Genomic DNA, 19,771 nt, shown 5'->3' on the forward strand with positions numbered 1-19,771 from the left:
TAGCAGTAACTTTGCCTATGGACCCGGCAAGTTGACTTTCATTCCGATCGTTTGCCTGGATTTTTACCAATCACGAGGAACGGAAAACCATTCATGTTAACGGTGAGTACTATCACAAAGTTATTTTAAATAATACATTCTGACATTTTGTTGAAAAGTGGCCGCGCGTGCGTGCGTGTTTGCGTGCGCGCGGGTGTGTATGTGTGTGTGTGTGTGTGTGTGTGTGTGTGTGTGTGTGTGTGTGTGTGTGTGTGTGTGTGTGTGTGTGTGTGTGTGTGTGTGTGTGTGTGTGTGTGTGTGTGTGTGTGTGTGTGTGTGTGTGTGTGTGTGTGTGTGTGTGTGTGTGTGTGTGTGTGTGTGTGTGTGTGTGCGCGCGCGCTCGCGTGTGTGTGGCTCTCACTGAAAAACATTTCTATATATTTTACTTTTATGGCTCTCTTAGTCAAAAAGGTTCCCGACCCCTGCCTTAGAGCCTCCAAAGGTCAAATTCCTAAAGCGGATTTAACTTTTGGGGACCTGAGTTTGTAGGATGTCAATATCAGTTCATCACTATGCATATATTCGACCAATTTCTGCCACAATCGTTAAAATAGTGATGGGACTTCATTAAAAGCCATTCGAGCTGTTGTTTAATTATAACATTTATTCAAATAAAAACATTGGGCTTGACAACCTGTTTTTCATTCAATGAAAAAAGGCAGTTTGCTCCCCCCCCCCCCCCCCAAAAAAAAGGAGAGGTGTTAATGTTGCACAAAAAATGATCACCTGGTTTAGATGTTTCCAGTGCCTCGAGCACAGGTGTCAAAATCAAGGCCTGGGGGCCAGATCTGGCCCACCACATCATTTTATTTGGCCCGTGAAAGCAAATCACGCATATAAACTTCCATGATGCTGGCTAAAGTCCCAACCAAAATTTCAAATTGCCGTATAAAAACCACAATAAGAGTCAGTATTCTTGATTTCTGATTTGAAAATAAGTCATTCATCAATTTGTTGTGTGCTCCGTGTGTAATATGTGAAGGGAATGAAACATTACAATGGCTTCCCTAAATTCAGAACGGCCCTCTCTAGGAAACCGTAAATACAATGTGGTTCGTGGCAAAAAAAATGATTTTGACACCCTTGTTCAAGGCCATACTTAGGCACTGCAACTATAAATGTCGTGTTATGCTTCACACCGCCAAAATACACCTTAGCCAACCAAGTAATACATGTTGATGTCCATGTATTACTAGGGAAGCATTTATTTTGAAGTTGTTTCCAGTGGTCACATTGCAGCCGCCGACTTGACTGGTTTTCCAGCTTCTTGTGTGTGCCCACTGCCATCGATACTTTCTACTGACTACTTTCTACTGACGTTAACAGCACATCAGGACACCCAAAGAAATTTTAATTATACTCGCACTGTATTCCATCTAGCCCAGGTATGGGCAAACTACGGCCCCCGCGGGCCACATACGTTAGGCAGGCTTTTTAATCCGGCCCGCCAAACCTGCCCAAATTATAGTAAAAACAGTGTCTGAAACTCATGCCAAAAAGTTAGCGGACAAAAGGGCAGATAACTGAAAAGTTGCCTGCCCCGTTTTTCACAACTTGAAGTACAATGAGAAAACTAACCACATTAAAAAACATTGTCACAAAGTATAAAGTGTGCATGGCTAGATTTTGCTGCAGTAGTCGATTGTCATTGTGGTGCACAATGCAACGTTTGCATTGCTTCCTACGAGCCACGAAGCCCCTTTCATAAGTCTCACGTACACTTTACAGTCACGGTTTAATGTAAATTTTTTTGTAGCGTCACATATGTTGTTAGCTTCTTTTGAATCTTTCTTCTGGGCTGAGGTCCTGTGCATCTATTTTGGAAAATGATATGCAATTGCACGACGAAAGTCCGGAAGAAAGCAGCAGGCTTCTGATTGGCTGCCGTGCCGAGTATGCAAATTTCACTGCAGGTAGCCTCTGTCTGTGTGCTCGGCACGTGTATTGTTTGCGCGTGAGGGCGAGGGCGTCAGTGAGGAGTTTGTTGAGCGGGCGGTCAGGACAAACCATCTATGATTTTGCGATTGGGCGGTCCAAACGTGATGTCACATGGGGATCGTCATCAACTCAAAAACAAGACTTCGTGAATATTCAGCGCAAGTCTTAGAACGTAAACTATAGCTATATGCTGTGGAATCTTTGTAAAATACACTCAGTCAAAGTCATTTGAAGTGATTATATAAATTATGGACATAACTTGTCCGGAGGCGTCGGTTGTCCTTTAATCAGAATCAGAATCAGAATCATCTTTATTGCCAAGTATGTAGAACACACAAGGAATTTGTTTCCGGTAGAACACGCTGCACTAGTATCGTCGTCAAAAAAACTGCTAAGTGGCAGCTCCATTTTGGCTACTGTTGAAGAGTTCAAAGAGTTAATGGCTTGGGGGAAGAAGCTGTTTAAATGTCTGCTGGATTTGGTGCGCATGGATCGGTAGCGCCTGCCTGAGGGGAGTAGCTGGAAAAGGTGGTGGGCAGGGTGCGGAGAGTCCAGTAGGATTTTCCGCGCCCTTGTTCGGATTCTTGCAGTGTGCAAGTCCTCGAGAGTGGGTAGAGCGGTGCCAATGATTTTTTCCGCCGTCCTAACTGTCCGTTGAAGTCGGATTTTGTCCATTTTTGTGGCGGCCCCGAACCAAACGGTGATGGAAGAACACAGGATGGATTCGATGACAGCCGTGTAGAAATGTTGCAATGTAGAAATGCTTTAGGTTTAGTATTTCTGACCCAAATAGTCCCTCCAAATGCTCCTGGCCCGACCCCTCTGTCAAATTTTAGACCCAATGCGGCCCGCTAGTCAAAAACTTTGCCCACCCCTGATCTAGCCTGTTGCCAGTGTTGATCCCTAGCAGCTCGCTGTCCGGTCGAGAGCTGTCTGATTACTTTTCAAAGGCAGTTTATTATACATAAGTGATAATAACCCATTGACCAACCCTATTTGTCTCCCCAGTCAGGCACTTACGGAGATCAACTCACTTGCTGTTAGTGTTCGCTGCAGTGTTTTGCACGAAGGTAATAGTGGAGGCATGAAGTGCAGCGGGCTGAAGCAAAATCATTCCATATTACTCAAAATTAATACATTAAACTCCCAGCCCAATTTTAACTCATTCACATCCAGAGGTGCAAAAATGTTTCCACTGTAGTGCCAGGGTTTTGGTCATTGTCAGTGAAATTCCAGGACCCACATAATATTGAGTTTTAGGACTTCATAAACATTCAATGCAGCGTAAGAAACTGTAGACTCTCTTCTGTCATCAGAAAAAAGAGTTAATCTAAATGATATGGGTCTGGAGTTATATGACCTTGAAATGAGGGTGGCTGCCCAAAATATAATGCAATATATATCGATGAGAAGGTTTCTTCAGCCGTCATCTGTACAAAAGTGAAGGTTTCGGACGTTTCGCCTCCTATCCAAGAGGCTTCGTCAGCGAACTAAAGTCTGACTGGTCGTATCGGCCCCATATATATAACCCTAATGTCCAGACCTGGTGGCGCCGGACACAGCTATGATAGGTCCCTACTCTCAGGTTGGGGGGGGCGCGGGACCCCCCCCTGTGGCCCCACTGATTGTTCCTACATTCCTGACTAACGATTGGCCTATTACCCCCACTCCCCCCGGTATCACCTCATCAGCATAACGACCCTCATCAGCATTGCGAAAGTTGCCTAACCTGTTTTGCCTGAGCAGGCTATTGTATGAACGATCCAAATTGAACCTCACACCACCAGACCGGTTTAATGAAGGATTTTGTTGTTTACTGGTAAACACGCGAAAAATTAGGAATGAACTGTTTGCAAGGGAGAATTGGATCAAAAATTTGTCAGACAGAGATCTCTCAGAGACAGAAAAGGCGGTACTTACCAAAGGTTTAAATTTCTCAGTGACTCCTAAAACTATACCTACAATAGATTATATCACAGCTACTGAATCGGCTATTAAAAATAACAAACTTTCGTATGCAGAGGCAGATGATCTACGCATTAAAATATCAGCTCTTCTCAGTAGTGCCAAACTTCCTCCGTCCAACATAACATTAGAAGAGAGAAAGGCGTTAACTACTCTACAAAAAGACAAAAATATTACTATTTTGCCAGCAGACAAGGGCAGATGCACAGTGCTTCTCAACACATTGGATTATGAAGACAAAATAAATAGGTTAATCAGTGATTCTAACACGTATGAGCAACTAAAAAGGGACCCTTCCAATAGATACAAGAAAGAAATGATTGACTGTCTCCAAAAGTTAGAGAAAGGAAAACATATAGACAAACAGATGTATTTTAGATTATACCCGGGAGAGGCCACGCCATGTATCTATGGCCTGCCAAAAATACATAAAGAAGGGTTCCCCCTCAGACCCATTGTGTGTAGCATTGACTCCTCTACATACAATGTAGCCAAATATTTAAAAACTATTTTAGCTCCGTTGGTTGGTAACACAGAATACCACGTAGAGAACACCACAGGGTTTGTAGAGAGGATCAAAGACCTCATATTGGAACCTGAGGAAACTTTGGCATCATACGATGTGACTTCTCTCTTTACATCTGTCCCAACCCCAGCAGCAGTCTCAGTGGTGAGGACGAGGCTGTTGGCGGACGTTTCTCTGCATGAAAGAACCAAACTGAAACCGGATCACATCTGCCAATTATTAGAAATCTGCCTTAATACTACGTATTTTCAATTTCGGCAAAAATTTTATAAACAAATCCATGGTTGTGCTATGGGCTCACCAGTTTCACCCATAGTGGCTAATCTTTACATGGAAGAGATGGAGAAACAGGCCCTCACATCCTTCCCAGGGACAAAACCTAGACACTGGTTTAGATATGTGGACGATACTTTTGTCATAATTAAGAAACAAGAAATTCAATCCTTCACAGATCATCTCAACTCTGTAGACTTCAACATTAAATTTACTCGTGAGGACATTCAAGAGAACCAACTAGCCTTCTTGGATTGTAAAGTAATTATAAAAGAGGACAGAGCGCTAAAAACAGAAGTCTTTAGGAAGGCTACGCACACTGACCAATACTTACTTTTTGACTCTAACCACCCTTTACAACATAAACTAGGAGTTATCAGAACCCTCCAGCATAGGGCTAAACTAATACCAACTAGCACTGAAGGTAGAGAAAAGGAGTCAAAACATATCAGGAGAGCACTCACTAACTGTGGGTACCCTCAGTGGTCATTCAACAAATGTCAGAAAGAAAGAATAGCGAACGAAACCAATAATTCTCAAGATTCTAAAAGGAGAGGAGTAGCAGTACCGTACATTGCAGGAGTTTCTGAAAAATTACAAAGAGTCCTTTGGCAACATAAAATTCCTACTTATTTCAAACCGATAAACACGTTAAGGCAAAAATTAGTGCATCCAAAAGATAGGCTACCAAATGAAAAACAAAGTAATGTAGTTTATTCCATACATTGTAAGAATGAAAATTGTAAAGAGCAGTACATTGGGGAGACTCAACAAATTCTCAAAAAAAGACTTTATCAACATCGCAGGGATAATACTAGTGGGCCTCAATCGGCAGTACATTTGCACCTAAAAGCTAGCAACCACTCATTTGACGACAATGAGGTTAAAATCTTAGCGAAAGAACATAGATGGTTTGAAAGGGGGGTAAAAGAGGCGATTCTTATAAAACAACAAAATCCTTCATTAAACCGGTCTGGTGGTGTGAGGTTCAATTTGGATCGTTCATACAATAGCCTGCTCAGGCAAAACAGGTTAGGCAACTTTCGCAATGCTGATGAGGGTCGTTATGCTGATGAGGTGATACCGGGGGTAGTGGGGGTAATAGGCCAATCGTTAGTCAGGAATGTAGGAACAATCAGTGGGGCCACAGGGGGGGGGGTCCCGCGCCCCCCCCAACCTGAGAGTAGGGACCTATCATAGCTGTGTCCGGCGCCACCAGGTCTGGACATTAGGGTTATATATATGGGGCCGATACGACCAGTCACACTTTAGTTCGCTGACGAAGCCTCTTGGATAGGAGGCGAAACGTCCGAAACCTTCACTTTTGTACAGATGACGGCTGAAGAAACCTTCTCATCGATGGACCACTCCTGTACGACTGAGAGCTTACACAGACGAATGCAATATATATTACTATAATATATATAATGCTCTCTGAGGTGAGGATTGAATGTCAGAGGAGAGGAAACACTGTGGAATGTGCATGCATTGATTTCCCTTCTTTCCATCAATCATTTATCTGTCATTCAAGAAAGATGGAAATGGGCCTGTGGCGACTGGGTCATGAAACATCATCAGTCTGATTTGATTGCCAGCCTATTGCAGGGCAGACATCAACAACCATTCACACTCACACCTCGGGAAATTCCATTAACCTGTGTTCCATTAACCTGCTGCACATGTTTCTGAAAGGTGTGAGGAAACCGGAGTACCCAAATAAAACCCACACAGGTATGTGCAGAGCATGCAAACTCCACACCAGAAGGCCGGAGCCAGAATCGAACCCTGCACCTTGACGAACCAACCAGTCATCCACCTGGCCGTCTCATTTGCAACACACATTGGACATGTCGTTTTCAATATTTTCCCTGGTCAGTTTTCTCCAAGCTCAGTTTTTACGACTATGCGTGAATAGGGAAGTATCCGTACTGCTCCCAGCATTGTGCTTTTCTGGACCGAGATATCCGATGTTGTTCCCGGGATCTGTTGCAACCACTTGTCTTGTTTGGTGGTCGGTGCACTCGGTTGTTTGGAGGTCACTACCCCGAGTGCACCGACCACCACAGGCACGACTGTCACCTTTACCTTACAGGCTCTCTCCAAGTCCTCTTTGAGCCCTTGGTATTTCTCTTGTTTCTCGTGTTCCTTCTTTCTAATGTTTCCATCACTTGGTACCGCTACACCCACTACAATGGCTTTCCTCTGCCCTTTATTTATGATGACAATATCTAGTTGGTTAGCCATTACCATCTTGTCGGTGTGTATCTGGAAGTATCACATGATCTTTGCCCGGTCGTTCTCGAACACCTTTGGAGGTGTTTCCCATTTTGACCCTGAGGTTTGCAGTCCATACTCAGAACAGATGTTGGTTGACTATGCCAGTCACCTGGTTCTGGTGCTCCATGTAGGCTTTCCCTGCCAGCATCCCACACCCTGATATATACAACAGCATTAATTTTATTTCTGTCATGTATGATTGAACTTCAGTAGCAGGTTTGATTGAAACGCTCAATGGAGGTGTACTAATTCCAGCATTTTTGGCATTGTGGGAGTGGGTGGATCGGGTTTTTTGAGAAACTGAGATGGACGTGGGAGAGCCTCCCTCCAACCTTCAATACGCCGTTGACGCCCATGCTTACATCACAGAAGGCTTTTTGGCTATGTTGTTTCCTATTCTACTTATTAGTCTTGTTTACCTGTGGTGTATGATATTGTTCACCCAATCAATCTTTAGAGTTATTTTGAGCACCTATCCTTTGTTGTTTCCATTTTCATCATCAATTTCCCAGGTGTAATATATATGTAAAACAGCCATGCACTCTGAAATCAACCATCTGGTGTGTCATGTTAGTGAGTCGTGGGCGTTTTGTCCACAATTGTATGCATATTTTGTCGTGCCAGTCAGTGACAAGATCTGGATCACTGCTTATACATGTAGCATCATCCCTTATTTCAGCCCCAACTAAGTGGAGAGAAATTTTGAAATTCAAATGTGCAACCGGCCAATTAAACCTCACACGCTGTGTGCAGTTATCCGGCCGCAAGCCTTGTGCAAGCCGACAGGTAGTCGTCTCTCAGCCTCGAACTGATGTCAGAAAAGGCAGAGCAGCAAGTCACACAGAAGGAGGTCTATAGCTCCTCACGGCAGGGGTGACATGCTGAGGTCGGGCTGACTAAAAACCTGACATGAGCTCGCCCCACATTCAGCACAAAAGCCCACACACCAGTTTTCTTCTTCCTTGTTCAAGCAGGTACAACAAACCTTTCATTGAAAGGAAAATATTGTATCTGCTCTTTTGATTCTGTCAAGACACACGGTGAGTCTTCTCACCGCCCTACTGTCATGTCTGTTATTGCCTCTAATCTTTTTGTCAGCTGCGCTCTTTGGTTTGAAGTTTCTTTGAATTATTCCAGTGATCTTTTTGAAGTAATGTGAAATCCTTAGTGTACTGCTTTTCAAACTATTGACACAGCGTACCACCTCTAACAAAAAAGTATCTCTCAAAGGCCCATATTAAAATACATCATCATTGTAGGTATTCTAAAACGTATTGTTGTAAAGCATGTAACATTGTGCTCAGTTTGCACAAAAATGTTTTGTCAATGTAACAAATTGCAATGCAACAAACTTTAATAACAGTTGAAGTTGGGTGATTCAACGACAATATATGTTTCATATTTGCCTTCACGCATATACGGGGTGAGATCATTAATAGATTTATTTATGTTTTCCCCAGCATTATGGCCTTTTGAGCTCATAGCTTCCCGCTCAAACAATCTCATTGGACGATAGCTGACAAAAGATTAAATTCGACCGAGCAAGAAGCTGTTGCAAAATTGTGTGATGTAAATATAACCAATCTTGTTTTTCTCTGCTGGTTGGTTCCTCAGTTTAGTTTGGTGACCCTCACTTGACTTTTTGGGGCACGTGGTTTAACAATGTATATTCACATGACGCACAAAGGCTCACTTACTGCTGTGGTTGATCAGAAAGTTTTCCAACCAGATGGAGACTGCACTTCACAATTGTTAGTTCTTCAATTATTTCCCTTGTTCGATGGACCGAACCCAAATACTTCATATTCACATTCACAAAAGCCTTCATTAGTGTAAAATAGAAATGTGTTTTTTTTTATAAGTTCAAGGGGAAAAAAACACATTTGACTTTTAAAAAAGTACCGCCAAACGGCTGTGTCATAACTAATTGACATCTGAAGTCAAGTGTGTCTTATCCCCCAAGGCAGAGACTTCATCAAACCTCTGGGATAGATTCACCGTACCCCTAGGGTTCAATTGAACCCAGGTGAAGAACCACTGTGTTAGCGTCTGTTGGTAATGCACTAGACAGCACATGTAATGGTTTACTTTGATTCATAATCCATTCACTCCATCCCCGAATTTATTCGGGAATTGAAAATATGACGTGGAGCGCCATTCCCAAATTTGTTCGGGTTCAGTTTTTTCTTGTGGTGATGCTGATAAAACGCTGGTAACACATGTGTCAATGTTTTTCTCTTTTACGAGGGGGCAGCATTTCCTTTTTTTTTTCATGTTAGCACTTTGTTACAGCTTCAGCTGTTGTTGAAGTTCTATATAAATTGGAATTGCATTGCATTTTGGACAGTCGCCCTTATTTCAAGCTCATATAACACCAGACCCATATAATTTAGCAATTACCACTTTCTTTTTGATGAAAGAAGAGAGTCTAAGGTTTCTTACGCTGCACTGAATGGTTACGTAGTCCTTAAACTCAATATTCTGTGGGTCCTGCAATTTGAGTGACAATGTCAAAAACCTGGCAGTGGAGTGGACACATTTTTGCACGTCTGGATGTGAATGAGTTAAAATTAGGCTGGGATTTTAATGTACAGTAAAGTCTCCTTATATCGATATCAGATATATCGATAGTCCCGGTTATATCGATACTATTTCTATGCACGCACGGAGAAAATTACATGCAAACAGGGTCGGATATATCGATAGTCCGGGTTATATCGATATTTTTTCGGACTCCCTTGAATATCGATATAACGAGACTTTACTGTTTTAATTTTGAGTAATATGGAATGATTTTGCTTCAGCCCGCAGCACTTCATGCCTCCACCATTACCTTCGTGCAAAACACTGCAGTTGACATATTTTGCACATCGTCTGGCAGAGAACAAGTTAAGATCAAAATCATGTTACATGGCTGTTTGACAAACCCACCTCCATACCATACAAAGATAAAAGACCACCCTCATACTCTTCTCTAGGAAAAAGCAATTCCAAGAAAGCCCTGCGAAATAAGGGGTGAGTGTAGTGCAGGCTTCCAAGGATGTCGCCCACCTCAGCGGTTGGTGCCTCACGTGTCATTTTTTCTCCCGTTAAAACAGCCAAGGTTCCAATCATGCTGCGCTGGACGTAAATCACGTCTCTCAGAACATTGCTCCAAGCCGTGCCATCTAAAGTGTTCCAGCTCCAGGGTGTACAGTAATGAACGGGAAGTGCACCCCATTGCGCTCATCATGGTTTATCGGAATAAACGGTGAAAACCACAGGTTTTGGTGTGACCGTAGAGATGAATAGCCAGAGGACCACAGACCTTTACTCCTAATCGTAATGAATGTGCGACATTTAATGTGGTGTGCACTCCATGGTGAGACGTGTTTGATGGATAGTGTGGTTTGATCCGCGTTAGATCTTCATTAGGAGAAAACCGATGAAAGTTTTGTTTTCATCGCAAACTTTGTTTTTGTTCTGTTGTATGCCTTTATTTTGTCATTTGATGCGTAGAGAGAAAACGGATCAATATCATAAAATAAATCATATCTTTTGTTTGGTTCACTTTCTCTTACATTGCAGTCCATTCCTCTTTCTTTGGTGATTTTTTAATGGATAACTTATGGGTTGGAACGAGTTTGGTATATTTTCAAAAGTAGTATAGAAGGAATGAAAAGGATCTCGCGCTTTCATATCAAACCAAGAAAGGGTTAAGCCAAACTTGGGTCGAAGTGTTCTGCTTCTTGATTAATTAGTTTGATCACAGCCACGGGTTGGAACTGAAAATATGAAATTAAACGTGAAGTTATCTGGACTGTGGCTGTTTCTCAAAATGAAGAGCACGCAGTACAGGCTCGTCCACTCACCGAACATACTCGAAACCAAAACTTTCAAATGTCCAATCAATAAACGAATTAGTCTTAGTGTTTTTTATAATTGAGACAAAATGGTTTAAGGCTTCTAAATTTCTCCCAAAGCCAGAGGCACCACGGCCCACCACTTCATTCAACGCGTTCTGTTTTTTGCAGTGCAATACAACCATTTCCAAAAGTGATAATTTTCTCAGATTTGTATATCTCCTTGAAGCAAATGGCAGGAATGGTTGAGCTTTTTTCATAAGGTGCATGAAAAATTGGGTGGGGGCAAGATATATGGCGGGTTTCTTTAGAGAAATGCCTTAAAGGACAACCGACATCAGTTTGTTGTTTCCTAACTGACATCAGAAAAACGTTTTATAGCATCTAAAATACCCAAAACACGCAGTATGGTATTTTAGTCAAATGCAAAACACCAATAAAATGACTTAAAGTGTCCAAAAACTACTTTAAATTGAACCCGGAAGTGGCCAGTTTCAGAAGGTCACGCCCCCGTGTTCGTGGTGTCACCCCAAGACATCTTGCCTTGCTGGAGAATCAAAACAATGGCTTCAGATTCGGAAAAAAATGCTTTCTTGTTACTCATCCAGTTATGAATATGATTCAAATAGTTCTGAAGAGGAAAGCAAACATGTTTGCAATCAATTCTCATCTCTCATCTCATTTTCCGTACCGCTTATTCCTCATTAGGGTCGCGGGGGTTGCTGGTGCCTATCTCAGTTGTCTTCGGGCACGAGGCGGGGGACATCCTGAATTGGTTGCCAGCCAATCGCAGGGCACACAAAGACATACAACAGTCACTCTCACACTCACACCTAGGGACAATTTGGAGTGGTCAATCTGCCTGCCATGTTTTTGGAGTGTGGGAGGAAACCGGAGGACCCGGAGAAAACCCACGCGGGGTCCGGGGAGAACATGCAAACTCCACACAGGGAGGCCGCACCGGGACGCGAACCGGCGACCTCTGCACTGTGAAGCCGGTGTGCTAACCACTCGACTACCGGGCCGCCCTGTTTGCAATCAATTAAATAATTTATTCCGGTCATTTTGATGCATCTGGAGGGAAATGTAGTGACAAACTCTTTAGTACTCACAGTACCCAAAAAAAGGCAGAAGAGGGCGACAAATCTCCGTGTAAATTGTCTCCTGGGACGTTTTGTAGGTGAACATCAAATACACTGTAGAAGTCTTGACGCAACACACGATTCACCATCGCTTTATTTATGTTTTCCTTCTAATTTCGCCATCAACACGGATCAACACGAAGTTTTCAGACCAAACAAAGTACAGTGAGACCTCAGCTTACGAACTTAATTGGAGTGTATAAGCCAAAAAGTGTGTATCACAAAAAAAATCCAATTGGAAACCATTAAAATGGGCATAATCCGTTCCCAGGTTTCCATAAAATATACTTTTCAACTAAATAAGCCTTAAAACTAGACACAACATACCTTATTCTATGTATAATAAAGGTGCTATTGTATTGTAATGAAAGAAATACACTGTACTTAATAATAAAGTCACTTTATTTACATTTGTGATGGTCATTGATGGCTTGATGGAATGGCGTTGGAGGTCCGAGGTCAAAGGGAATTGCTGTTTGGAAAGAGAGTCATATTCCATAAGGACTGTAATTAAAGAAATAAACTGTGCTATAAAATAAAGTCGTTTTATTTACCTTTATGATGGTCATTGATGGCTTGATGGAATGGTGTTGGAGGTCGAAGGTCAGAGGGAATTGCTGTTTGGAAAGAGAGGCACATTACGTGAGCACTGTAATTAAAGAAATAAACTGTGCTGTAAAATAAAGTTTTATTTACCTTTGTGATGGTCGTTGATGGCTTATGGAAGGAGAGTCACCTTCCATAAGGACTGTTGGTAACTTAACCTCTGGTGTGGCTTCTCTTTGCTTCTTTGGAGACTCCTCATCATTTTTGCTGATTAAAAATCTCTTAATTGACACCTGTTGCTTTCTGTCTTGTAAGGTCTTATGAAACTGAGGCATCACAGTATCGTTCATCATGTTGATGATTCTCATAGGCACAGTCTTTTCTGGATGGAACTGTTCGATAAAAGCCTGCACATCATTCCACTTTGCCAACATTGCCTTGATGAGCTCACTTGATGCTGCAGCCATCTGCTCCTCCTTGCACTCCGATGTTCTCGAACCATCCGTTGCTGGCTTTAAAATCCTAAATACGCGCCGAACTTCCAGGTTGCCACGTGGCGATATCGGCGTGAATTAGCCGTGCTTTCTTGCATAAATATAGCTTTACTCACGCTGTCGCCGGATAGCTCCTTTTCAGTTTTCAGAAGTTTTTCAACTTCTCCGATTGCCCGAGACCGAGGCTTTGAGAGCACAGAAACATCTTTTGCAACAGACGCACCTTTGATGGCTTCTCTGTTCTGGAGAATGGTAGCAATGGTTGACTTAGCATAGCTGTGCTCGGCCACTAAATCACACAAACGCACACCTCGTTCGTGTTTTTCAATTATCTCCTTCTTCTCAGCGACTGTGATTTTATTTTGTGTCTTCTTTGGCTGAACACGAGCCTGTGGTGGGTTTTTTTCGGTCCCATAATAGTAAAATTATAAACAAAAAGCTCCAAGGAGGCGATCGACGTGTGCATTCAATGAGAGGGGGTGTGGAAAGTAGCGCCGGCTGGAGCGCTGTTCGGTCGTGTGCTTCCGCCAAAGATCACTCCGCCAGATCCGAAGGTCGTGTGCTTTAGTGTTCTTCTGCCAAAGATTACTCTGCCAGCCGTGGTGGGTGTGTATCGCGAAAAGTAGTGTGTATTTCAATGTTTAATTTTCATAAATTTGACATTCGTAAGACGAAAAGTTCGTAAGATAAGGTGTTCGTAAACTGAGGTCTCACTGTACCGCAAAATGCATTGAGGTGATGCAAGGTATGTCCTTTCTCGGTGAGGGGCGTTCCTTCAGTGACGTAGGGTGAGGACTAGTCACCAATTCAAAAACAAGACTTCTGGAATATTCAGTGCGAGTCTTAAAACGTAAAATATAGCTATATGCGGTGGAATCTTTGTAAAATATGCTCAGTAGAAGTCATTTGAAGTGATTTTACAAATTATGGACACAACTTGTCCGGAGACGTCGGTTGTCCTTTAATGCATTATTATTATTATTATTATTATTATTATTATTATTATTATTATTATTATTAATACAGTAAAGTCTCGTTATATCGATATTCAAGGGAGCCCGAAAAAATATCGATATAACCGGGACTATCGATATATCCGACCCTGTTTGCATGTAATTTTCTCAGTGCGTGCATAGAAATAGTATCGATATAACCGGGACTATCGATATATCCGATATCGATATAACGAGACTTTACTGTATTATTATTTACACTATTATTTACATTATAGATCAGGGGTCGTGAACCTTTTTTACTAAGAGAGCCATAGAAATAAAATACAGTAAAGTCTCGTTATATCGATATGGGATATAGCGATAGTCCCAGTTATATCGATACTATTTCTATGCACGCACGGAGAAAATTATATGCAAACAGGGTCTGATATATCGATAGTCCCGGTTATATCGATATTTTTCGGACTCCCTTGAATATCGATATAACGAGACTTTACTGTATTTAGAAATATTTTTCAGTGAGAGCCACACACACACACACACACACACACACGCCAGTGGCGTGCGGTGAAGTTCATGGCTGGTGAGGCACTGACGTCATCATAGTCAGATTTACAAACATATGAACTCTACAGAGTAGTTTATTCACCATTTGATTGGCAACAGTTTAAAATTTCATGTCAGCATTCTTTATATATACAAACTGTAGCATAGAAAAAAATAATTAAAAAAACGTTTTTATCGTGTTACCTTTACTTGTAAATGAAGTCCATGCGCATCGATAGGCATCGATAACTTCTTTGTAGAAGCCTTCCTTATTTTTCTTCAGTTTTAAAAGTCTCTCTGTCTTAACGGAGATCACTGCCAGTGAAGAAATTCGTCCTTGATCAGTCCTGTTCCGACTGTATGTTTTCAGTGCTGAGAATGACAATCTCGTCTACTTCTAGAGCAACAAATGGGGCTGCACCTATCTCCTTTTTAATGTCATTTCTAATGACATCACCAACTGCTTCAATTAAATCGTTCTGTATTCTGTTTCACAGAAAATACAGTGGATGTCCCAAAATGACTTGCTAGCCTGTCATCTTTCTCAGCGAAAGCATGTAATAGTTCTACACAGTTGCCACGATTAGCAGAGCCTTTACTTTCATCATTTCCACGAAATGCCAGCTGTTGTTTGGCAAGGAAGCAGGTGGCATTGATGAGATCTTTTAAAATCTCCCGGTTCTCCTTTACCTTAGCATTGTGGATGCTGATGTTGAGTCTTCGCTCATTTTTTGATGAGGCTCCGTTGTAAATTTTTCAGGTCGCAATATCCCATTTGAGTCCAGACATTGTCACAAGTTGAGAACAGAAGGCAGGAAAAGCAGAAAAGGCGGTTTCTTGCTGGACATCCACACAGCCAGCCTATTCGTGTGTACCAGTCCGCCTGAAAAGAGCGAGCATTGTGTCCCGTTGTCTGAAGCAAACCTTTTAGCTCCAGTGTTGGTCTTCCTTTAATTATTACCTCCTGCTTCGATTGAAAGTCCAGTTTAGAAAATTATTTCAATTTAGATATGTAATCCTCCATTCTGAAAGTGAGGCCAAGCAACACGAAAAAATGACTGCAGGGTTGCACTTTACTTGCTAACTGTTTACTGTAGCTTTCTGTCTCTAATTCTATTATTCTGCAGACGTGGAGTCGGAAGTATCTCTGGAATCACAAGCGCCCCCTGTCATGAGGCGGGAGAACTGTTTGCCTCACCTACGCACAGCGTTTTGATAAAAATAAAACAAAATAAACACTGTAGTACAGTGTTTATAATGTACAATGACTCTACATTATATACACCAGCTACACTGTAGAAATTTAGTTCATATACTAAACGTGTTTGAACACTTTAATAGCGATATGCAGAAGGACCGCAATGCGGTCTCACTGCAGAGCAAGCCAGCACAGTAAGCATAGTGATTGCGCAATCCATGGTGAGGATCAGCCGGCTGGTGCCTCACTGCTCGTCTCTACTTAGTATTTGAACGGTAAATGTGAAAATTCAGCGATTTTGAAAAAAATCCTAAAACGGTGAAGTTATATGGACAAGAACTTTAAAGTATAAAACAATAAATACATATAACTGTTTAATTTATTTTTTCATTTGATATTTCCATGACAGCTTTCCATGATGACAGGTGATGTCATGATGACTGCGTCCCCTGACTGCACGTCACTAACACGCGCGCACACACACGCGCGCGCGCGCACACACACACACACACACACACACACAAAGGCAAACACACACGCAAACACGCATGCACGTGATTTCAACAAAATGTGAGAATATATTATTTAAAATAATTTTGTGATAATACTCACCATTAATATGAATAGTTTTCCGTTCCTCATCATTGGTAAAAAAAAATCTAGCCAAACCATCGGAATGAAAGTCAACTTGCCGGGTCCATACATGAAGTTACTGCTCGCCAGCCTGCACACTGCTCATTAGCTTGCACGTTTGCTTTTTGCTGTCTCTCACAGAAGTATATTGATGCTTACGTTAGCATGGGGCTTGTCAAAGTGCCACTGATATTCAACTGTTTCATTCATGGTATTGTTTCATTGCAAATTAGAATCACGGCAGAACTTTTTCTGTCCACAAAGGCGAATCCTCCATTTTTTTACTCGTCAGGCTTATTTAAAGGGGGCGTTTATCTGTTTCAACATCAAGGACCATAGGTTAGTATCATCCAATCAAAATTGCGCTTTCCGACAACTGCCGCCCAAACAGGAAATGAACAGCGAAAAAGCTAGAATATGTATTTTGTTTTATCGGTGAGCCAGATGCAATCATCAAAAGAGCCTTGTATGGCTCGCAAGCCATAGGTTTCCGACACCTGTTATAGATATTGGAAAATGTCTGAAAATCTGTAACTCGTGATGCCAATGTTTCAGGTATTTTGCATGTGTGCATCATTTTGTTAAGATTCAAAATTAATGTTGTTGACTTTGTGCTTCCAAATTCTTGTTTTGCATAGCCTCTGAGGCAGGCACCCCATTGCATCTCAAGGATAAAAGTTTAGCACTGCTACTGAATGACAGGCTACATAATTATTAAGTCATCAAATGTTACAAAATAATTAAAAGTGTGTTTTACAAAAGCAAAAACAAAAATACCCTGTTATTCATTCTGAGGTTTGTTTAAAAACATATTTATTCCCGAACAATTGATCATGCTGGGTGCCATTTGCAGAGTCTATTTATAAAAGCAGGAGTAGAAAAAAATGACATAATTTGGAACATGATGTGGTTGGTATGTTCATTATCAAGTATGTAATTTATATGTCCAAATGTTTGGTGGGTTCTTTTACTAATTTAATTTAATTAGTTCATTTATATTTAAATCCGAACGGACAGACAGTACACACACAAGGCAGCCCGGTGGAAAAGTGATTTGCACAGTGACTTCACAGTGCAGAGGTCTGTATGGACTTTGCATGTTCTCCGGGTCCTACAGTTTCCTCCCACATTACAAAATAATTGTATGATAGAATGATTGAACACTCCAAATTGTCCCAAGGTGTGAGTGTGAGAGCAAATGGTTGTTTGTCTATGTGTGCCCTGCGATTGGCTGGCAACCAGTTCAGGGTCAAGCCTCCGTCTATCGCTTGAAGACTGCTGGGATAGGCTCCGTGACCCGCGGACACCCTCGTGCAGTGGTTCTGAACCTGGGTTCGATCGAATCCTAGGGGTTCAGTGAGTCGGTCTCAGGGGTTCGGTGGATCCTCCGCCACAGAGGTCCATCCCTCAGTCTAGACTGCAATCAGTCGGCACAGTCATTGGAAGAAGGGTTCGTTGAATGAGAATATGAAACTGCTGGGGTTCGGTGCCTCCAACAAGATTAAGAACCACTGCCCTAGTGTGTATATAGCGGTCCGGAAAGTGAATGAATGATTGATTGAATACACACACACAAATACACACACACACATGCACACACAAAGTATTAGTATTAGTCAGTTTGCTGACGAAGTTTCTTGGATAAGAAGCGAAACGTCCGACACCTTGAAAGAAGTACAGATGACGGCTGAAGAAACCTTTTCATCGATGGACCACTCCTGTACGACTGCTTAGCTTACACAGACGTATTAGTATTAGTGGGAAACTTCCTCCAACTTTCTCTTCTTCGGTTGCATAATGCAGCTTCACCCAAGTAACTTCAAAGTGTGTGTGGTTGTGTGCAGAGTGTCGCAGAACAATCCCTTGTGACATTTTTTAATGAGCCAGCAGGTGTGTGCCCATGAGAAAACCTGCGATGTTGTCATACAAGTGACAGTTAATGCCTAACTAAAGTGCTGTCAGCTGGTTACTTCCCTCACAGGTTTTCCTTTGAGAAACCTGAGGCGGCGCGACATCTCCTCCGAAGAGAGGGAAACGCTTCCATCTCGTATACATGATGGTAATATCACAGCACTCGGGACATCCTTTTCAAACAGTGCAAACATAATGAAGATTGAAAATCAGAATAAAAGATGTGTCTCTTGTTTGGTGCATGTGTCTAAATTTGAATTAGAATCTAAATTCCGTATATTTATTACCTCATCATAATAAATAGCAAATTTGTTTCTGTATTCTTTATGAGAGCGATAGACATTCCGTCCCTGGGACAGAACACTCCGTCCGTCCGTCCATTATTTTGCAAAGGAGAGATTCAACACGGAGAGAAATGGGTCCTTTTAATCATCCCTAACCGAGTTAAGGATGTGGTGGCAAAACAAGGCCAGAGGATAGCCAAAAAAAAAAATTCTTAATAGGCTCATTGTACAGGTATTTTATTTCAAAAAAGTATTTTTTGTAGCAACACTGCCACCTAGTGCACAGGCAAAGAACAAAAAGTTCCGATGCACTCCCATTTGAACTGCGATCAAGGAAAGCATGGTTGATTTGTGTCCCTTGGTACCCACCCACCAGACAGATGGCGAGGATTTCTCAACGTAGTTTTTTGTGGTTTTCGTATTGTAACTGTTTATTTATGGTCCTGTTTGTTGTTTGTAACTTTGACATTAAAAATATAAGGAATAAGTAATTTCATTTCTTGTTCGATTGATGGGAGGCCTGGTCGTCGAATGGTTAGGAGGCGGCTTCATAGTGCAGAGGTCATGAGTCCACAAACTCCCTTTGTGGAGGTTGCATGTTCTCCCCGGGCCTGCGTGGGCATTCTCCCTGTGCTCTGGTTTCCTCCCGCATTCCAAAAACATACATGGCAGGCAGATTGAACACCTCAAATTGTCCCGAGGTGTGACAGTGACTGGTTGTTTGTCTCTATGCTGGCAACCGATTCAGGGTGCTCTAAGATGGCCTGGATACGCTCCACCACCACCCGTGTCTCTAATGAAGATGAAGAGTTCTGGAAAATGGATGGATGGATGGATGGATGGATGGATGGATGGATGGATGGATGGATGGATGGATGGATGGATGGATGGATGGATGGATGGATGGATGGATGGATGGATGCTCAAACTTATCTGCAACAGCCAATCACGATGTTACTGAAATTCAGGTTTAGTGGACACTGTTATATAAATGAACCAGAGTTATGGTATATCATTCAATCAAATGTAATAATTCTTAATTGATTGAGTGATTTATTTTCTTTTTTCTTCAATGATATATCTCCAAGGAGGAAGCGTATTCACAATTGGCTTCATTTTGCCACATCCGACACAGATGCCGCACCAAGATACCCAAGATTGCGTCTTGTCTTAGAATATGTACAGTAATGTACTGTAAATG

General features: G+C 42.0%; 1 long non-coding RNA gene across 1 annotated transcript; it reads right to left on the minus strand.

The window, feature by feature from the left end:
- Positions 1-12,454: 12,454 nt before the first annotated feature.
- On the minus strand, positions 12,455-12,826 carry LOC148891818 (uncharacterized). Its single transcript, XR_016116441.1, has 3 exons — positions 12,699-12,826; positions 12,557-12,619; positions 12,455-12,474 (listed from the first exon to the last, which is right to left on the minus strand). It is a non-coding gene; the product is annotated as an uncharacterized LOC148891818 (long non-coding RNA).
- Between the last annotated feature and the right edge of the window lie 6,945 nt (positions 12,827-19,771).

Source organism: Hippocampus bargibanti, linkage group LG11, assembly GCF_051943395.1.
Source record: "Hippocampus bargibanti isolate YZ-2025 linkage group LG11, ASM5194339v1, whole genome shotgun sequence".
Lineage (NCBI taxonomy): Eukaryota > Metazoa > Chordata > Actinopteri > Syngnathiformes > Syngnathidae > Hippocampus > Hippocampus bargibanti.